Source organism: Cricetulus griseus, chromosome 2 (assembly GCF_003668045.3).
Source record: "Cricetulus griseus strain 17A/GY chromosome 2, alternate assembly CriGri-PICRH-1.0, whole genome shotgun sequence".
NCBI classification, from domain to species: domain Eukaryota; kingdom Metazoa; phylum Chordata; class Mammalia; order Rodentia; family Cricetidae; genus Cricetulus; species Cricetulus griseus.
In genome coordinates this window covers 230,443,424-230,463,384 of record NC_048595.1, presented here as the reverse complement: position 1 = coordinate 230,463,384, position 19,961 = coordinate 230,443,424, and the positions used below count along the sequence as shown (strand labels likewise).

General features: G+C 39.2%; 1 pseudogene; it reads right to left on the bottom strand.

The window, feature by feature from the left end:
- Positions 1 to 1,272: 1,272 nt before the first annotated feature.
- On the bottom strand, positions 1,273 to 2,017 carry LOC100759468 (annotated as a pseudogene).
- Positions 2,018 to 19,961: the final 17,944 nt, after the last annotated feature.

Here is a 19,961-nt window from a genome sequence, read left to right as displayed (position 1 = left end):
AGATCCTAACACACGTCCACCTATATTCTCCTTAAGCTAGTTTTCTGGCCTTTAAGTAAAAACATCTCAAAGTCAACAATTAGTTTTATCAACTGTTCTTATCAAATGGTGATACACCAAAATCCCAATTCTCACGAATTTTAACATATTCAAAGTACATTATTTAACCTAAGACTGAAAACTGTGCCTTAACTTTATTAAAAAAGATAGCCACATCAGTTTAACCACATATGTGATACTACCTATTCAATTTATTGAAAATTGTAATAAACATAATAATAAACTAGTGCTCCAAACTTAGGCTGTGTGTGGGGAAGACCCTATAAGAAGACACAAGAGACTGCCTTGGCAATGCGAAGTACAGATTCCTTCTACAGAGATGGAGAAATAAAAGGACAAATCTAGTTGTCTAAAAGACAATTCACTGTACACATTTTATTTACAGTTTTGTACACTGTCTTAATATGAGTGGGACCGCTTTTCTACTTGAGCCATTTGTAACCAAAGCAAAATAAACTAAGTAATAGAAAGTGTTAAAGTAAAGCATAAAGATACAAAAGCAGACATACTAATTCTAGGTAGGAATGTAATTATGGTGTTACATTTTTATAGTCCACAATTATGTTTAGGGATCACACAGACATAGATCACTGATTTGAATGAATTGCATAAATTTGTAGCAAAGCTTTGTAGTTACTAAACAAAAAATTACCAAAGAATGCACAAATTTAATGTTTATTCCACCTTTCTGTCATATTCCTGGATCCTTCACCAATGTTACATGAGGAAAAAACAAAAACAAAACAAATGAAAAACTGAAATCAGAATCACTAATGTTATCAAGGAGGGAAGCAAATAAATTAAACTCTAGCAGCCATCAGCAAGAGGACAGCAAGGAGAATGCTGGGAAAGGAAATGAGGTTGCTAGAAAACTGTACTCAGACTCTCACCAGCAAAACATGCTCCTGCAGAGTGGAACAGAAACAGGTCTTTTCCTGCTAAGGTAACAGAAATGCAAGTTCTTTTTCGAATACTGTGGAAAGGCAAATGTGTGTATCATGGTAATTCTAACCAGCTGTTACAATGCGGGCCAGGAACACATCTGGGGGTTCTAGGGTGACAGATACTGTAATTCTTTGATTGGGATAGTAGACACACTAGCAAAAATTGAGGGACGGTAGGGAAGAAATGAACACAAAGGTACAAGACAAAGGCGAATGAGACTTCCCTTATATCTTAGGAACATTTAGATGGAATCAAACTTCAGTGCAGTCCACTCTGCTTGGACCAGGCTTTGGTTCAGCTCCCAGTCTCGATTGCGTGACGCAGTCTCCTGTGAGAATACTCAGGTGTCTTCTTAAACAACAAACCTATTTTTAGTGGTGGAGCCGCTCTTCGTAGCTGTGTCTGCATGGGACTGATAAACAATCACTATCTTTGGAGGAAGTCCTAACCTTTCCTTGTTTACCCTCCCTATGTGTGTGACTGCATCTCTGTTTTCACACTCAGTCGTCCATATTGCTATCTTATCACCTTTAGCTCTGACATTTACAACAGCTCCACATACATCATCACTGTAGTCATCAAAAGATTCTCCAATAAGGCACAGCGGTGTCTCTAGCCAAAAGCGATCGAGGTCACTTCGTCTCTGCTGTTTGTTCAATGTAATTAGCCATCGTCCTCCCCGTTTGTTCTTCTCATCTTCCCACATAGGCTCAATACCATCCTTAAAAAGTGAGTAGTCACAGCCAGGCATTAAATTACTAGACAACTGGATATGGTTGTATAAAGCCTAAAAGTTTTCAACAGTATCAAACTTAGAGATCAACCAAAGGTTTGCTTGCCAAGTTTTGCTTTTATCATTTTTAAAAAACCAGAGTGCCCACCTGTTCTGTAGAGGGTGTTTGATATAGTGGTTGGCAACCTCCTGATTAGATTCTGTTTTTTTCTCTTCCGCAGGTGGGGGATTAGTAGTAGGGGTGGTTTCCGGTTCCACAGTCGCCATCTTAGATCCATCTGATCGCATAACCGCTCCTGAACTTAAACAAATATTCTTTCAATAGCATAAATGAATGTAACATATGTTAAATTAATATCCCATAACATTTGGCTGTATTTAAAAGAAGTCTTTCAAAAGATGATTAAGTTAAGAAAATTTCATTAATGTAACCATAACCCAGTAATTCTGGTGTCCTGATAAGAGGAGAGTAAGGACAGCAACACAGCTACCTGAAGATGCAGGGAAAAGAAGGCCACCTACATGCTAAGGGAGAAGCCTCAGCAAAAATAAAGTGAACAAACAAAAAACAAAACAATTCTTCACACACCTTGATCTTAGACATCGTGACTCCATGGATGATCTGTTGTTTAAGTCACACAGACTGTGGCCATCTGTGATGGCAGTAATTCCATATTGATACTGTGGTCTTAGGCTTATCTGGGGATGTTTAACTATCTTATACATTTAAAAAGTTAATTTTGGTTTCAATTAATATATAATAATTATAATAGTTTAGGGAGGTACTATCACATGTGCTTTGATTGTGCATATGTGCATTGTATAATAATCTAATAATTTATTATGTCTTTCAACCATGTCAAGCATTTCCATTTCCTTTTAGATTATTTTCAAATTTACTTTTTGTGTGTGCATGCATGTTGATGTGTGTAGGTGTGTCACATATGTGTGTTATGGCATGAGTATGTCATTAGGAGGAGAACTTTTGGTTGGTTCTTGCCTTTTACCATTTTGAGACAGTGTGTCCTATGCTGTTTCTGACACATTGCTCCAGAGTTTCAGGCTGACTCTCTTGTCTCAGCTTCCCATCTTAGATTAGGAATACTGGGATCATAAGTGCATGCCATTGCATCAGGCTTTTCATGTTGGTCTGGGGGACCCAATTCAGGTTGCCAGGTTTGCATAGCAAGCACTTTTATTAGATGAGTATAACACATGAATCTTTTGAATCAGCCCCCCCCCCATACACACACAGTAGCAGGTCTATGATGGTTTGGAAAGCACATAGAAATCTTCCTCTAAAGAGATGCCTTCTACACCCACCAGAAGAATGCATGGGAATAAGACAATATAAAAACACATAAAACAACAGAAGAACAAATATGACACCACTGGAGTCTAGGGACCATACACCAACAAACCTGGACAACCCAATGCAATTGAAGCAGAACAGAATGACCTTAAAAACAACTTCATGAAAATGATAGGCCCTCAAAGAGGATATAAGAAAATCCCTTAAATAAATGGAAGAAAAAACAAACTAAAAAATCAGGAAATCAGAAAATCTCTTAAAGAAAGCCAAGGGAAAAACAATCAAACAGATAAAAGAAATAGTTCAAAACCTGAAAAGTGAAATAGAGACAATCAAGAAAACACAAACTGAGGGAATTCTGGAAATACAAAAGCTGGGTAAATGATCAGGAACTACAATTCAAGCATAACCAACACAATACAAGAGATGGAAGAGAGAATCTCAGATGCTGAAGATACACTAGGAGAAATAGATTCATCAACCAGAGAAAATCTTAAGTCCAACAAATCCCTAACACAAAATATTCAGAAAATATGGGACACCATGAAAAGACCATACCTAAGAATAATAGGTATAGAAGAAGGTGAAAAAACCCACCTGAGAGGTGCAGAAAATTTATTCAACGAAATCATAGAGGAAAACTTTCCCAACCTAAAGAAAGGCATGCCAATGAAAGCAAGAAGCCTATAGAACACCAAACAGAGTGGACCACAAAAAAGTTCTATTGCCATATAACAATCAAAACCCCAAACATACAGAATAAAGAAAGAATATTAAGATAAGCTAAGGAAAATGTCAAGTAAACTATAAAGGCAAATGCTGAAAGCCAGAAGGTCCTGGATAGATATTCTACCAAAACTAAGGGACACTGGATGCCAGCAAAGCTTTCAATCACTATAGATGGAGAAAACAAGATATTCCACGACAAAACCAGATTTAAACAATACATATCAACTAATCCAACCTGTAAAGTTCTGGAAGGAAAACTTCACCCCAAGGAAGTTAACTACAACCAGAAAAACATAAGGAATAGATAATCTCACTTTACCAACAGCCAAAAGACAAAAGGGGTGGAAATCCACACACAATTTCATCACCACCACCAAATCCAAAGCAAACAAGAATTAACAATCATTGTTAATTAATATCCTTCAGTATTAATGGTCTTAACTCACTTATAAAAAGACACAGGCTAGCAGAATGGATAGGAAGACAGAATCCATCCTTCTCTGCATACAAGAAACACACCTCAACTTCAAAGACAGAGGGTACCTCAGAGTTAAGGGTTGGGAAAATATTTTCCAATCAAATGGACCCAAGAAACAAGCAGGTGTAGCAATCGTAATAACTAACAAATTAGACTTTAAACTAAAATCAATCAAAAGAGATGAGGGAGGTCATGTCATATTCATCACAGGAGGAATCCATCAAGATGACGTCTCAATTCTGAACATGTATGTCCCCAATGGAAAGGCATACATGTTTGTAAAAGAAACATTACTAAATCTCAAATCACACATAAAACCTCACTCACTTATAGTGGGAGACTTCAACAACCCACTCTTACCACTAGACAGGACCACCAGTCAGAAACTTAACAAAGAAACAAAGGAACTAATAGAAGTTATGACCCAATTGGGTTTAACAGACATCTATGGAACATTCCATCCAAACACAAAAGAATATACCTTCTTCTCAGTGCTACATGGAACATTCTCTAAAATAGACCACATACTTGGCAACATAGCAAACATCAACAAAAAAAATTAAATAACTCTCTTTAATATATCAGACCACCATGCTTTAAAGTTACAATTCAACAACAACAATACAAATTACAGAAAACCTACAAACTCATGGAAATTAAATAATGCCCAATTGCCCCATTCCTGGGTCAAGGAAGAAATAAAAATGAAATTAAAGACTCCTGATAATTCAATAAGAATGAAGACAGAACATACCCAAACTTATGGGACACTTTGAAAGCAGTTCTAAGAGAAAAGTTCATAGCACTAAGTGCCCACATGAAGAAATTGGAGAATAGTCACACTAGAGAATTAACAGCAGAACTAAAAGCTCTAGAACAAAAAGAAGCAAACACACCCCAGAGGAGTATATGCCAGGAAATAAACTGAGGGCTGAAAGCAATAAAGCAGCAACTAGGAAAACAATAGAATGATGAAGAGTTGGTTCTTCCAGAAAATCAACATGACAGAGGAAACTTTACCCAAACTTACCAAACAGCAGAGAATGAATGTGCAAATTAACATAATCAGAAATGAAAAGGGGGACATAACAACAGACACTGAGGAAATCAAGAGAATCATCAGGTCAAACTTTGAAAAACTGTATTCCTCAAAATTAAAAATTCTAAAGGAAATGGACAATTTTCTGGATAGATATCACTTACCAAAATTAAATCAAGAACAGATAAGCAATTTTAATAGATCTATAAGCCCTAATGAAATAGAAGCAGTCATCAAAAGTCTCCCAACCAAGAAAAGCCCAGGGCCAGATGGCTTCAGTGCAGAATTCTACCAGAAATTCAAAGAATAGCTAATACATATTCTCCTCAAAGAATTTCACACAATAGAAGCAGAAGGGTCATTGCCAATCTCTGAGGCTTCAATAACCTTGGTATCAAGCTACACAAAGACACAGCTAACAAAGAGAACTACAGACCAATATTCCTCATGAACATTGATGCAAAAATACTCAATAAAATACTGGCAAATTGAATCCAAGAACCCATCAGAGAAATCATCCACCATGATCAAGTAGTCTTCATCCAAGAGAAGCAAGGATTGTTCAACATACGAAAATCCATCAATGTAATCCCTCATATAAACAAACTGAGAAAGAAAAATAACATGATCATCTCACTAGATGCTGAAAAAGACTGACAAAATCCAACATCCCTTCATAAAGGTCTTGGAGACATAATCAAAGTAACACACAGCAAGCCAACACCAAACTAAATGGAGAGAAACTCAATATGATTCATCTAAAATCAGGAACAGGACAAGGCTGTTCACTCTCTCCATATGTCTTCAATATTGTACTTGAGGTTCTAGGTAAAGCAATAAGACAACAAAAAGAGATCAAGAGGACACAAATTGGAAAAGAAGAAGTCAAACTTTCACTATTTGCAGATGATAATTTATATAATTGACCCGGAAAACTCTACCAGGGAACTCCGACTGCTGATAAACACCTTCATCAAAGTGGCAGGATACTAGATTAACAAAAACAAAAACGAAAAAACAAAAAAAAATCCAGTAGCCCTACTATATACAGATGATAAATTCTCTGGGTTCTGCTTGCCCCTTGTTAGGGTCCCAAATAACACACACAGTCTAATATTAGGTACAAATGCTGCTTGGCCAATGTCTAGGAGTTCTCATCTTCTAGCTTAGTCTTAATTATCATAAATGTATATATTTTATAAGACTTATCTTACTGGATGCCAGCGGCTAGCGTCCTGTCTTCCACTGCTCACATGGTGACTCTTAACTTTCTCCTACATTTCCCAGAATCCGCCTTGATTCCCAGTCCCCCTATCTTGTTTTCCTATTGGCCAACAGTACTTCATTTATCAACCAATAAGACAATCATATACACAGAATGACCTCCCCCATCAAGAAAGAAATCAGAGAAACATCACCCTTTACAATGACCACCACCAACATAAAATACCTTGGGGTAATGCTAACCAAAGAAGTGAAAGACCTGGATACAAGAACTTTGAGTCTTTAAAGAAAGAAATTAGAGAAGATATCAGAAAATGCAAATCAAAACAACTCTGAGATACCATCTTACTCCTGTCAGAATGGCTAAAATCAAAAACACCAATGACAGTTTATGCTGGAGAGGATATGGAGAAAGGGAAACACTTCTCCACTGCTGATGGGAGTGCAAACTTGTACAATCACTTTGTAAATCAGTATTGTGGTTTCTCAGGAAAATGGGAACCACAAGATCCACCAATTCAACTCTTAGTGTGTACCCAAAATATGCACATTTATACGAGGACATCTGTTCAACCATGCTCCTAGCAGCATTATTTGTAATAGCCAGAACCTGGAAGCAACCTAGATGCTCCTCAACTGAAGAATGGATGGATAAAAGGTGGTACAATGGAATCTTGAAATTCGCAGGGAAATGGAGGGAACTAGAAGAAACCATCCCTAGTGAGGTATCCCAGACAAAAAGACAAACATGGTATGTACTCACTCATATATTGATTTTATATCTAGGGCAGCCTACAATTCACACTGCCAGAGTTGCTAGGAAACAAGGAGCACACTAAGAGAGACATACATGGTCTCCTGGAGAAGTCAGAAGGGAAAAGATCTCCTAACGGGGAGCATGGGGGGAGGGGAGAGAGAGTTAGGAGAAAGAGAAGGGGAGAAGAGGAGGGGAGAGGAGGACAAGAGACAGAAGATGGAGGCAGGGAAATAATAGAGGAGAGAAATAAATGAGATACCATAATAGTTGGAGCCTTGTAGGCTTAAAGAGAAATCTGGAACTAGGGAAATATCCAAACATCCACAAGGTTGACCCAATTAACAATCTAAGCAATAGTTGAGAGGCTACCTTAAAAGCCCTTCTCTGATAATGAGATTGATGACTACCTTATATGCCATCCTAGAGCCTTCATCCAGCAGCTGATGGAAGCAGAAGCAGACACCTATAGCTAAATACTGAGCTGAACCCTGGAACCCAGTTGCAAAGAGGGAGGAGTGATGAACAAAGGGATCAAGACCAGACTGGTGAAACCCACAGAAACAACTGACATGGTTGAATAAACACAGAAACAACTGAACAAGGGGGAGCTCTTGGACCCCAGACTGATAGCTGGGAAACCAGCATAGGACTGTTGCAGACCCCCTGAATGAGGATGCCAATTTGGAGGTCTGGTTAATCTATGGGGCCTCTGGTAGTGTATCAATATTTATCCCTGGTAGATGAATGGACTTTGTGAATCCATTGCACATAGAAGGATGCTCTCAGCCTAGACACACTGGGGAGGGTCTAGGCCCTGCTCCTAATGATATGACAGACTTTGAATATCCCCGTTGAAGGCCTCAACCTCCCTGGGAGCAGAAAGGGTTTGGGATAGGGGGTTAAATATGGGGCAAGGGAGGAAGGGAGAGAGAGGGAATTGTGATTGACATGTAAATGAAGCTTGTTTCTAATTTAAATTAAAAAAGGAAAAAAAAAAGAAATCTTCCTCTATCCCCTTCAGCATCTGCAGACTAGCCATCTGCAGACTGCAGCCATCATGGAGAGGTAGGCTGTAGGGAACTTTTTGCATGTGATGTGTTTCCTACATTATTAAAACAAGAGAGTTTTTCATCAGAGCTGCTGTGAGTTTATTCAACCATGTCATTGATAACATGGCTCATGTGTGCCAGAAAGTAAGTCAGGAAAAATAGTCCCAATTTTTTTAAGCCTGAATTTTTTCTTTTTGAAAACTTACTACATCCTGTGTTGGTTTAGAGACTGATTTCAGCCAATTATTTATTCTGTCTCCTTCAGTGACATTCCTGAGCTCCCCCCAAAATGGGCTTTACCTGTTCAGACAGAAAACTTAGGGTCTCTATGTACCAGGAAGAAATATTTTGGGGTGAAGTTGATTTGTGAATCATAGATGAGTTCACTCCAGGCAGGAATAAAGCATTTGATTAAACTGCCATTTGTGGGAATCATTAGACTCCCACTGTGCACGCCTGATTGCTTGTGTGCTTAATGCTTGCATCTCATTTGCATTTGTGAGGTGCTCTTGAGAACTTTGAGTAGGGACTGTTGCTTCTTCATGTACCCTGGGTTTTTCAAACTCCCTAGTTTTTTTATGCTCAGAGTCAACTGTGAACACAGTTGCTCATGGGCCAACAGCAATGAAATTATCACTAGAAAGAAGGACAATTATTTAATCATCATCATCTGTAGCTTGAACAACAGTGGCTATGTAATATGTGATTTGTGGATGGCATTTTATTAATTGTCTCCCCATGCTTCCTTGGAATGATGATCTGTGAGCTCTAAATGAACATGAACACTCCTAACAGAGATCTGCGTCCATAAGCATGTTGCCATGACAACTACTTCACATTCATCCTGTCAGATGACATCCTTGATTGATTCTTCTGGGAACTTTGGTTACCACAGAAGCTTAAGGCAGGATATTTATTTATTTATTTATTTGTATTTGTCTTGCTATCTTGACAACAATATCGCTCTTCTTTCCTGGGGAAATAGATGAATCTTTATGGTGGGTATTAGTTCAACCTAGGCTCGTAAATTTCAGTATTAAATATTTATCAAAATGAAATAAATGATACCATTAATTGTTACTCTGATAAAGCTTTCTCTCCTACTGGGATGCTGGCTTCAGGGAACAGAGTCAAGGTTGCCAGTGTGAACCACTAGATGGAGCAGCTAGAGAAAGTATTTGTGTTGGCTTCATAAATAATTGAAGAAATAAATAATGGGCTCTTGATGTGTCTGTGGATAAAGTAATGACTGTTTGCCTTTCCTGACAACTGTGGTAGGGATCTTGGGAATGAAATATTATCTTGACAGCCTCTTATCTGTCTAGAACAAAATCAATTACGTTTCTAGTTAAATGTATTATGAAGAAAAAAGGCTTGATTTAAACTTAAGCATGAGTCATTTAATTTTTTAAGGGAAATTTCAGTGAAATGAAGACAGCAACAAGAGTATCTGCTTTTCTTTTCATTTGTTTGGTGAAAACATCTTGCCCTGTGAGGCTTCTATAGTTTCTGTGCTGTTCGGTGTTAAAATGTGTCATGTTAAATATTGTCTTCTTGGTACTGGAAGCAATGAGCAACTTGAATATATTTATAGTATATAATAGATGGTCAGTGTACATTCATTAACTAAATATATTTATTAATATAAATGATTGGATCATCTAGTCAGCTACTGTGTAACACAGCTTCTGAAGGAGCCCCTCATAGAAGAAACACAGGACCCTTGTCTAGAAACAATCCCTTCTTCTTACCTACATAGTCACCTGTTTTGTCTGGGATTACATATTTGTTGAACTTGAATAATCCTGAGCCTTGATTCAAGTTTGCATCAACTGTGACTTTTGAGAGCAGATTTAGCTGTGGCAGCTCCCAGGACTTTCATTTTCCCTTTTCCTCAATGCTGACCTCAATAGCTGCACAGGAGCACCCCTCATTTAGTGAGCACCTCAGGATGTGTGACCTGTTGGGCAGCATTTGGGCAAGCAAAGCAGCATCTACCCCTTGATCCAGTCATTCCAACCCATCATACTCATACACATAGTCAAACTTGTGCTGTACTGATTTCAAGACTGTAGACTTATGTGTAAAAATAGAAGTCTAGAAGCAACCTAGATGTCTGTCATTCAGACATTGGGTATGAGGGTGGTATCTATCCATTGCGGTAGACATGATGCTGGAGTTCAGACAGATGCCCGTGACTCATTTACATCTACTGATGTTTCAATGTTCAGGATCCAGTAAGTGAAAATTACAAGATATTATTTGTGGTATGTTGCCATTTGTGTGAAAAGTAAGGGCTTGTTAATGATATAGATATATAGATGTGACAACACTTGGACATCAGAGAGAACTTTGAAAAAACAGAAGAAATGTTATTAAGAAATAGGGCAAAATTCCAGGGGTGAGACATGCTTTCTTTGATTATTTTGTGTTCTTTTGTACTGTTTGTCAACACTGAGCATGTGTGTGCATGTGTGTGTATGGTGTTTCACATGTGTATTCAGCTAGTTGTAGGAATATGTACATGAACCAGAGGTCGATTTTTTCTATCACTCCCCCCCTTATTTTTCAAGAGAAGGTTTCTCATTGGTCCAATAGCTCATTAATTCAGCCAGGGTGGCTAGTTAGCAGCCTTCTGTGACCCTATTCCTTATCTCTCCCTTATTCAATGCTGAGGCTATGGATGTGTGCAGCTTTTGCATAGTACTGAGATCAGAGCTCAGGACTTCATGCTTGTCCAGCAAGCACTGTAACTATTGCGCCATGTCCACGGGCCCCCTTTGACTAGTTTTCAAAAACAAGTTTTACATACACAGGGCATTATTTTTAAGAGACAAAGCAAAACAGGATTGCTCTTCTAGGTGACTATGTAGAACCCATGAATCCCATTGAGTGATTTTTGAGCTTCTTCTAGTCAGATGAGCAGTTGCTGCCATGTCTCTGTGATGTAGAAGCACAGAGAAGCTCAGTTTGAAGTAATTTATACAGAAGAGCCAGGAAAGCTCTGTGCCCAATGCTCTGTGGCATCTGACCTCCTCTTCTGGCAGGTGTCTGTACCCACCTCTGTGTGTCCACTGTGAGCCTCATCCAAGACAGTGTGGCAAATATAGCATCACTGCAGGATGGAAGCCTTGTAGGTCCAAGATTCAGTTTCTGGTGCTCTCTAGAGCCTTCTCTTTGGAATAGACTGAAGAAGGCAGTGTGATGGGTGTTTCCCACCACTTCTCCACAGGGATGCATCACTGACTTCATTATTCCTTGACTCAAGGCCTATTGCAATATCATCTGAGGGACACAGAAAGCTGCCTGCTCTTCCAAGGTTGCAGTGGTTGCCACTGAAGCACAGCTGGTGCTCCCAGCTACCACTCAACCACACGCCACTGTTGTGCATTCTGAGTGGAGCTACGCCCTGCAAAGATATGGCCTTGGCAGTCTGGAGCTCATGACATCAGATGGGGCACAATGTTGGACTTAGAATACTCTCCTAATTGCACCTTTAACTACACATGAACCACATGAATAAAGAAGATAGGGATATAAATACACTTAATATTTTAACTTCATTGTAATAGCTATAATAATTTAATTTCTCCTCATCCCATTTCTTTTTGTTCTATTTTCTCCTAAAGCTGCAGCTCAGATATGCTATGGTTCCAAGACATCTTTGGTGTGGTGATGAAGATGTATTCTGTGAGTAATTCCACTTACAGATTCAAAATGGTGCCTCTCCAGTGAACCTGTTGCTTAGTCTACTGTCCTAACCTGTGCAGTCTGTGAGGAAGGGCGTACTTTATGCATGTGAGACACTCATCAGTACACACAGTGGGAGACTGAATTTGACAGCCTCCAAAGCTGGAAGCTGGAGCCATGGTTTTTTATGGAGTGGATAGGGCTAAAGAATCCTCAACTTGTCAAAGATGATATTTCTAATAAATTACAATTTGAAGCTATGAAACTCAGTTGCAAACTTTCTGGGGAAATATTACTCTAACGGGTGTGCTTCTTGCTTCCCATCATCAAGTGAACAAAACCAAGCTATCTGTCTTTATATAATTCACTTCATCTCCCCACCCTGCTGCAGTTCTATTAAGACTAGTTGTTCCACTAAAGTTGTTGTTGACACCTGGATCTCCCAGAGTGGGGAAAGGGTACAGGGCTGCAGTGACTCGGGTTGGGCCAGTCTTCAGGATTTTATGATGTTTGACAATGTTTGCATGAAAGGAGTCATAGAGAAATTATCCACAAGGGGAACTATGTGTTGGCTGTAGAATATAAGAGCCAGATGGGTTCGTGTTTAGGGACTGCAAGATTACTGAACAAGCACAGGGTCTTATGGTTAAAGTCTGTCCCTGATGCTTAACAACTAAACAATTATTAAATTATTTTTATCACCATTTTTTGGTTATGGACAGCTGTGTGGACTCTTTACTGGAGCAAGCAGAGACGTATAAAGAAGTCATTCTTCCTTACAGTTTAGTGTGTGGTTTCAGATGCTTTAGGAGTATGTGAAAGGGCTACAGTGCCTTGCTTGTGTTCCTGATGCCAAGTTGGAGACTGGGTCTGTTGTTTTTCCCTAAAGTAATTTCCTTTCTACCTGGTCAGCATGGCTAACTCATCTCCAGCTACAAGTACTCATCTTTCTACCTCTGTGTTCTTCATCTTGCTTTTTTTTTTTTCAAGAGAGTGTTTCTCTGTGTAGCTTGAGCCTATTCTGGCACTCCTCTGGAGACCAGGCTGGCCTGGAACTCACAGAGATCCACCTGCCTCTGCCTCCCGAGTGCTGGGATTAAAGGCGTGCGCCACCAATGCTGGGCCTTTTTTTTTTTTTTTTTTTTTTTTTGCATTTTGAATCCTAACATTTGGCATTCATTTTAACTGATACATTCATTTCTAATGTAACAATCAGACTATGATTTCTCTAACTTTGTCAATGGTTAAAGCTTTGACAGAGTTTTAGCTGAGCAAACTATTAGTGGAAGGAAGTAGCACTGAGGGCATGCCTTGGCAGGGCAACGTTGCTTGTTTTTGATGTTTGGGATAGGGTATTTGTATGGCTTCAGCTGGCCTTGCACTTGTTTTCCTCTTGCCTCAGCTTTCTTTGTTAGAGCACAAACAAAATACTACCACTCTGTAGTGCTTTGGTTGTATTTGTGGTGTATGTCAACTGTCATTCAAACCTCTAGACAACTCATTGGTTCATAAAAATTATCACTGGGTTATGATTGTTATTGTCAAATTTAGGTGCTTGGGATCCTTGCAAACAGCTGTGGGAGAGCAACAAGGATCAACTACATCCATCCTCCTCTGATTACTCAGGAGGAAGGGAATGGAGAACTGGTGTCCCTGTTGACTTTTCTGCTGCAAGCTGTTCTGTCACAGTGTGCCTTTTCTCGGTCACCCTCTGCAGTGTGGTTATTTCTGTGAGCATGTCACAGAGAAGCATGGTTTTGCTCCTTGCAGTCACTTTCTTTCAGTGGAGGCGTTGTGTTCGCCATACTCTCTGAGATGAGCGTCTCTTCAATAACTTGCATGTTATTAATGCCAGAATATAAAAATCCAAGAATCAGAAAAAAAAAACCACCAAGATTGCTACATGTTAATCTGGCTCTCTTACCATGCTATATCAGCATCTAGTTAGAATCCAGTGTTTGGGTTACCTCATAGTTTCATATGTGACTTGTGATATGGTGCTTACTATTTTGTTATCAGTATTGTTTTGGACCTGCCTTCCAGAAATTCCTAAATATTGTGTTATTCTTCTTTTTTTTTTCAGTAAGTGTCATCATTTAGTTAGACTCCATGACATAGAGTTTAGAGTCTCCTAGTATGTCAAAGAAATACATATGACACCCATTTATATTTGAATTTCAGAGAAACAGTAAACAATATCCCCAAACCTGAAATCCATTTCTCGTGTGTCAATTGCCACACAGCTGTCATTGGAGGAGACACTTCCTCTAGGCTAAAGCATACCTTTGCTACAAGAAAGCCCTGTCTCTATTTTCCATTCTTCAAGCTTCACAAGTCATCCTTGTTTTTCTCAGGACCCCTTGAAGATGCACCTCTACTCTTAATTGTGAAACTTGACATGAAGCTCTTGTTAAAAATTTTTATGATGTACTCCTGTTTCCTCCTGTTGAGGACATTTACTATGTTGCTGAAATGATGAGTTGAGGGATTGAGGCAAACAAGAAGGAAAGGTGGATATGATTTCAAATCCCTTATTGAAGATTTTGTGGAAAACATTCTTTATTTCCCCTTTAAAAATAATCTAAATTATCTCTTCATTTTTACAGATTACTTGAAGTAAACATCTTTTGTGATTAATTAAACTGATTCAGTGCCACTTCAGAATCTAAATATTCACAGTTATTATTTATTGGTTTGCACCTGAAAAGCAATAGAAATGATTGCTTAACTGGCTTTCCAAAATACCTCAAAGTTTAAGCTGATTTTTGAAATGGCCAAGGGGCAAGGTTATTTTTCTGCTAGACTGAGGCATCAGTACTTGCCAAAGAATCTCAATTTATGTGTGAGGGCTTGCTTGGGAAATCAGACCTTTGTGCCCTGGGCTGGCCAGTCTTTAATAATGGGAACAGGAGAAGCAGCAAAGGCTGAGGAGACCATGGGATACACAGTCTGTGCTTTGAGGCTAGTGTCACAAGGCTATGGTAAGTCATGGGAGCACCAGCTACCCAGCTCACAGGTGTGTGGTTTTCTCCCTCAGGGCCCTTGACTCTTGCTTGCACCCAGTAGTTCTGACTAGTTTTTTATTTTTATCTTTGTATAGTCTCAAATTGTTACAATTTATTCATCTTCAAAAATCCTCATCAGTTTTCAACAAACACTGTTGGGAAAATTAAATATTCGTGTGCACTTGAATGGAATTAGACCTTTTCTTACACCACATACAGAAAGCCACTCAAAATGGACTGAAAACTCAAAGCTAAAAAATATACTGAATGTGTAACATTCCTAGAAGGAAACATGGGAAGAAGGCTTGATGATATTGGAAAGTGAACAAACAGGATTACATCAAATAATGAAGCTTCTACAGAGCAAAGGAAATAGCCAATAGAATAAAAGTACAGCCTATGGGAGAAAAGTTTTGCAAATTAAAAACCTCTGTGGATTAATAATTGATAACTCAATAAGAGAACTGAAAACAACAGTAAACCTTTGAAACACAGAAAGAAAAAGCCTCAAGCCTCTCAAAGAGTAAAACAACAAACTACAAAGAAGCCTTCATCCAGTAGCTGATGGAAGTAGAAGCAGACAGCCACAACTAAACACTGATGTGAACTGGAATCCAGTTGCAGAGAAGGAGGCTTGATGAGCAAAGGGGTCAAGACCAGGCTGGTGAAACCCATACAAACTGCTGACCTGAACAAGGGGGAACTCTTGGCCCCCAGACTGATCACTGGGAAACTAGCATGGAACTGATCCAGGTCCCATGAATGTGGGTGTCAGTGACCTTGGGAATCTATGGGGCCTCTTGTAGTAGATCACTACTCATCCCTAACATCAGCCTAGACATATGGGGGAGGGCCTAGGCCCTATCTCAAAGGAAATGGCAGCCTCTGAAGACACCCTACAGAAGGCCGCACCCTCCCTGGGGAGCAGAAAGGGTATGGGATATGTAGGGTTTTAGTGGGGGGCAGGGGAGGAGGGGAGGGAGAGGGAACTGGGATTGACATGTAAAACAATCTTGTTTCTAATTTAAATTAAAAAATGGATAAAAAACTACAAAGAAAATTCTTGATTAAAAAATATGTGAGGGACTTAATAGGCAGTCATTCAATGAAACATGAAAATAAACAATCTGTGTATGAAAAATATGTTAGTGATACTGATCACCAGGATAATGCAAGTCAGAATAGCAGTGAGATGTACGCCTGAACCCCAGTGCTTGTTAGCAATGCTATCTATTATCCCAATATAGCAATAACAGCACCATGGCAAACAGCATCCTCCACCCAACCCCCCCAAACCCCTCAAATAATAATAACAAACACAAATGTTTCCAAGGATGCAGAGAAATGGGAATCCTTTTTGTACACCATTGATAATACTAAATTGCTACAGATACTATGGAAAACATGGATGTTTCTCAGAATTCCAAAAGTTCCACTTCTGTGTATGTAGGTGCTATGATTGATCTCAATTGTCTGGCGAGATCTAGAAATTCCTGAGAGACAATCCTCTGGGCATGCCACTGGGGGGGGGGGGTTACATTGATTAGGTTAAATGAGCTAGAAAGATTCATACATTGTAGGTGGCACCATTTTCTGGGATGGGATCCTGAACTGCATAAAAATGAGGAAATCAGCTGAATGCATACAGTTATTGTTTTCTTCTTATCTGGAGATGAAGTGACCACCTGCATGTAGCTGCTGCCAGGACCTTGATTTCTTTACCATGAAAGACTAACCTGAAAATTACAAGCCAGAATAGCCCTTTTCTTCCTTATGCTACTCCTGCCAGGGTATTTTATCACACCAATAAGGAAATAAACTACTATAGTCTTCAAAGGAAGTGAAACTAGGATCTTGATTGACATCAGCATCCCTGTGCTTACTGCAGCACTTATTCCCAACAGGTAAAAAATAGAAACTATTGAAGGGTGATGGTGGTGCACACCTTTAACTCCAGCACTCGGGAGGAAGAGGCAGGTGGATCTTGAAGTTCAAGGCCAACCTGGTCTACAGATCTAATTCCAGGACAGCCAGTGGTACATAGGGAAACTGTGTCTCAAAGAAACCACCTCCCCCAAAAGAAGAAGAAACTATCAGAATGTCTATTGACAAATGAACAAACAGAATGCATTATATGTACAGAATGGAATATATACAGTTCAGCCTTAAAATTTCATGCCATTGTATGGCAGCATGAATAAACCTAGAAAACATGTCCAGGGTAATAAAGACAGCATGAGTTCACTTATACAATATAGCTAAAATAGTCACAATTATTGAGTACAAAGGTGGTTTCCAGGAGCTGGAGAGGGAAATGACATAATGCTTCAGTAATGAAGACAAAGATAGTGGAGACATTAGGCTTCTACATTGTGCCTAAGTACATGTGCCATGTCCTTTAACATGTTAATACATGTTGTCAATGTTGTGTGCCATGTTGGTCCATATTGTAAGTGCTATGCACCATGTCCTTAACATGTTTATACATGTTGAGAGTAGTTCTATGTTAAATCATAAGTGTTTTTACCAAAAAGTAAGTTTTAAAGTTGCTTCTTTGTCCTTACCAGTTTTTTTGATTGTTTCCATTTTTATTTGATGTTTCCAAATGTAAAAAAGAAAGTCAAGATGCTTACACCATCTTGAATGAGACCATCTCAAATGAGACCATGCAAAGAAATTCTTCCTTTTCTGCTTCATAATGTGATTGACAAAGACCTGGATGGTTTAGCAAGTGTCAAGTCAAAATTACTTGTAAGTGACTATACAGATTTTTTAATTTGGGGTTTTCCAGGACTTAGACTAGTCCCTTGACATAAGTAAAATTCAATAATGTAATTTTACTGGTCATTTATTCCTTGCTCATCAGAGATTTAAGAATTTGGTTCTGTGAAAATTCTTCTGTTCTTATTTCTCAGCTTGTTCACAACAAGAGGATTTCAGACTGAAATCTTTACCTTGTTCCTGGCTTCAGGACTGCTGATATTATCTTACAGTCACGAGCACCCGAGGTATCAAATCCTATTTCACTAATTAATTTATAATGAAGACAGTAATTGCTATAGTGATGAAAAATGCATTCTCTAATACATTCTCCTGAATCCGAGACTCGCGGAATCCAAATTATATTCAGATGATTACTTGGTAAGCATGGAATTAGGAATGAAGGTGGTCAGGTGGCCTTTTGTGTATGAGGGTGAACTTCACAAACAGACTTCTTAGCTTTGGGAATAGGAATGGGCTAGAATTCAATTATTAACTTCATGTCCTTGGTTTCTCTTCTAAGCCTCGTGGTTTCTACGTCACATGTGGCATGAACCTCCCTCTAGCCTCTGCCCATCTGTTATTCCCTTTATTTATATGAATAAGGGTTTAAAGGGATGTAGCCTTATTGAATTTTGTGTGGTTTCATCAAATATATATATATATATATATATATATATATATATATATATATATATATATATTTGCTGTTCTTGCCAAGCTCAGCAAACTGGTTTGCACTCAGTTACCGGCAAACCCAGCAGTATGAGGGTTCCAGACACGCACTAACCTGTAAATATTTCTATGTAGGGCTCACACTGATACTTACCTGCAAACACAGCAGTTTGAGGGATTCAACCTGCACCCAAGTGCAAAGTTTAGAGTATAAAGGTCTCATACTTAGAGTCAGCGGGGAGTGTGAGGGATTTACATCTAGACACACCTTGTGAGAGACTCCTAGCTGGCATCATGTTGGTTGGGTGGTTCTACTCTTAGTGGGCATGGTTCACAATTGGCATCTTGAGTAGCACATGAACACTTTCTTGTTCCGGGCAGTTCTGAGTACAGCCATGCTTTGAAGTTCCCAATTGCATTGGGCTTTGACGATGTACTTCACAGACTGTATCACAGGCTTGTCCTGTTTCTTTTTCCACTTTGCTCTTTCCTACTTTCTACTTCTGGAGTTGTATATTGCCAGAAATTTTCTGCTCCAAGTTCTTTCTCATGTTCTGCTTTTAGAAAAAGATGAGGAGATATTGGTCCTCAGGATGTGGAAAACAGGTCTTTACTCACTGAAATGGCTACAAACCCTAGAGCTGTGGAAAGCGAGGGTGCAAGAGCCATGAGCTTTTAGGTATATTCTGATACTTCTACTTCCACTGGCACGGTTTGGGAGAGGGATAAAATGGAGTGTTGTTTATGCCGAGTCAGGGACCCTGGAAAGACTGGGGATCCATGCCAACTAGAGCTTCCTGGCTTTTGCTAGTTTCTCTTGAGATGACTGGAAAGAATGCCAGGCTCAGGCAAGGTCAGCATCCACAGAGGCTTACTGTAAAAATTCAAAACCGTCCAAGATAGTAGCTTCAACCTTTTTTTCCACATTAAAATCATCACGTGAAGTATAGATGGTATTCCAGGCCAAAAATTTCATATCTAAAAGTTGCATTCAAATTGCACATTTGTAAACCAGCCTTCTAGGATTTCAACACTGAGAAGAAATTAAGATAACCTGGGGACCTTCTGTACTTGACATATATGGGACCAGAGATGAATACGGATAGCAGAGATGTAAAAAAGTACTGGGGGTGGACTGGGGGGTATGGGGGGAGGGAGGAGGCAGGGAGTGAGTGGGAGGAAGTGTTGGAGGGAGAACTATTATTGGAATGTACAATGAAAATAAAAAGTAAAAATGGCAAAAAATACTGGATTTAACCCAGAGCCTTAGTTAGGCATATATATATATATATATATATATATATATATATATATATATATCATATCCCCGAGATTATTTTCTTATTAGTTCAAATTAGAAACAAGACTCCTTCACATGTCAATCCCTTCTCCTCTCCCTCCCCTCCCCTCAACCTCCCACTAGCCCTCATCTCCCACTCTGCTCCCCAGGGAGGGTAAGGGCCTCCATGAGGGTTCCCCAAAGTCTGTCATATCATCCTTGGCAG